The following is a 2,399-nucleotide window of genomic DNA, read 5'->3' as shown; positions in this document are numbered from 1 at the left end:
TAATGGATTTCCCAATCAATCAAGGAGACTCCTTTTCTTCTTCCACTCATCAGTGGGACTACGATGTTTTCTTGAGCTTTAGAGGTGAAGATACACGCAATGGTTTTACTGGCCATTTATATCAAGATTTGTGTGACAACGGTTTCATTACCTTCATTGATAATGACCTCCCAAGAGGAGAAAAAATTTCAGTTGAACTTGTGAAAGTTATTAAATCGTCCAGGATTTCAATTATCATACTCTCTCAAAACTACGCATTTTCGGCTTGGTGTTTGGATGAACTTGTTGAGATTCTTAAATGCAAGAAAAATGGACAATTGGTTTTTTTTTTTTTTTTTTTTTTTTTTTTTTTTGTGACAAACAGAAGACATTTGCATCTACTCGTAATGCAAACTCTCTAATGAATAGTTGGTCAACAAGTTAACTCCATACTAATAAGTTTGTTGGGTTCTTAGCTTCAATTGAGATGACTAATCCAAGTGGTGTGAATGAGCAAAACAAGGTAAAAAATTGTTGCTCAAAGTAGTATCAATGAATTAATGCACCAATACTATTTATTCATTAAATTCAATTTTTATTTGTCAATTTTTCAGATCATTAAGGCAAAGGTAGCGTATCTAAATGTCCAAAATACCGCATTCCGATTTGATCATTGTTGAAATATCTTGAGGCATCAACCAAAATGGTTGGAATTTATTGCGAAGCCTCATAAGCCTCCAACAATATGAATATCAACCACAACGTCTTTTTCTTCTACTTTGCAATCGATACATCTAGGGGAAGATGAGGTCTCCTATGCTTTCTTTGTAGACTTGGAGAGACCACTGGTAGGAAGGCTGACAAGGAACGATTAAATAAACTAAAAAATAATGATAGTTTGATTTTGAATCTTGAAGGGATATTGAATGACATGGCAGAAAAGAACAAAATATCTAATGAGAAAAAAAATGCCTCTTGAGAGGGAATTTTCTCAAACTCAAGAACTCATAGAGATTAAGAAAATGAAGCATCAAGAGCTTGTGGAGATCAAGAAAATGGAGATTAAAGAGTTGATTCATGTTAAGAGAGAGAAGCTTCAATTAAAACAAATGACGAAAGAATTAGAAATTATCATAATGGATACTACAAACTTGGATCTAAAGCAGTAACAATACATTAGCCAACTCCACCAAGAAATCATTCAACGTCAAGAGAACAGTAATTGGTGAATATTGTTGCAATGTAGCAAGCTAGTCATGGAACGTTTTTGTACGATGCATGGATTTTGTTGTTAGGGTGTTTCTAAACTTGTCAAAGTTTGTTGTATAGAAATGTGTGCACCATTTTTTGGTATTAAGTAAAAAGTGAATGATAATATTGTGATTGGAGTTCTCTTTTTCTTGTTCTTAGTCCTTCTCTTATTGTTTTGTTTGTAGCTTGTCATGCCTCGTTTCTTTTGGTCTTTTGTTATGCTACCATTAAGTATAAAAAATCAAACAAAGAAAAAAACTTGTAGACTTTGCAAGTTTTATAAACTAGCCAGTTTTTTTTTAATGTCTTAATCTTGTTTTGTTTTGTTTGTATATATTTTAATTGATATTGCAAAGGAAAAATAAAGACAATACTATATGTTTTGAAATATTAATTATGTAAAATTATTTGTGGATGATGCAAGCCACGGTGAAAGGGATTTGTTGGGTGGTTGGGGAGGGTTGTATTTTTTTTTTTTTGGATTGTAAATGTGAATGGATAAAAAATAAAATAAAAAAAATATAATATCTATAAAATTTGAATAGTGATAGAGAATTGAGGTTGATGTATGTCTATAAAAATAGATAGTTAAACTAGAAAAAGTGAAGTTTTTTGGATTAATTTAGTTAAAAAATTTAGTAGACTGATGTAGATGCTCTTAAGGCCACTTGGTAGTCTAGTACATATGCATTTGTAATCGCTTTAAAAGTAAACCAAAAGTACACCCTAGGAATTTGCATTTGATTGTGCAATAGAAGTTGTAAGCAACACATTCTTTATAATTGAGAGTTCGGGTTATTGTATTAATTATTACATCTAGATAGCTCACACTTTTTGTAATGTTTTTGTAAATGATGTGGACTGTGTAACTGAACCTTATAAATTATAGATTTTTTTCATCATCTTTCATATGATATTTTCTAGTTTGTCTTTTCAAATGCTATTAATATGGGTTATTTATCTCTTGTTGATAATTTGCACATAAATTTATGTACAACCCAATTAACTGCCAAGAGTTCCAGATATATTAGGCGGAGGCAACATTGAAAGTCTTTAATTTGGAGCTGCATTATGGGGAATTTATCTTGTAGCAACTAAAGTGACGATCGGATCGGTGGTACCTAGTGATTTAATGAGTATTTGGAACAATAGATGTTTAGATCACTTCG

General features: G+C 31.4%; 1 long non-coding RNA gene across 1 annotated transcript; it reads left to right on the top strand.

Annotated features, from left to right (window-relative positions):
- The first annotated feature begins 327 nt into the window (after positions 1-327).
- Positions 328-1,367, top strand: LOC112036589 (uncharacterized). Its single transcript, XR_010624945.1, has 2 exons — positions 328-502; positions 594-1,367. It is a non-coding gene; the product is annotated as an uncharacterized LOC112036589 (long non-coding RNA).
- Positions 1,368-2,399: the final 1,032 nt, after the last annotated feature.

This window comes from Quercus suber, unplaced genomic scaffold (assembly GCF_002906115.3).
Source record: "Quercus suber isolate HL8 unplaced genomic scaffold, Cork oak 2.0 scaffold_502, whole genome shotgun sequence".
Lineage (NCBI taxonomy): Eukaryota > Viridiplantae > Streptophyta > Magnoliopsida > Fagales > Fagaceae > Quercus > Quercus suber.
The sequence above is the reverse complement of the archived record's forward strand: the minus strand, read 5'-3'. Positions and strand labels throughout refer to the sequence as shown.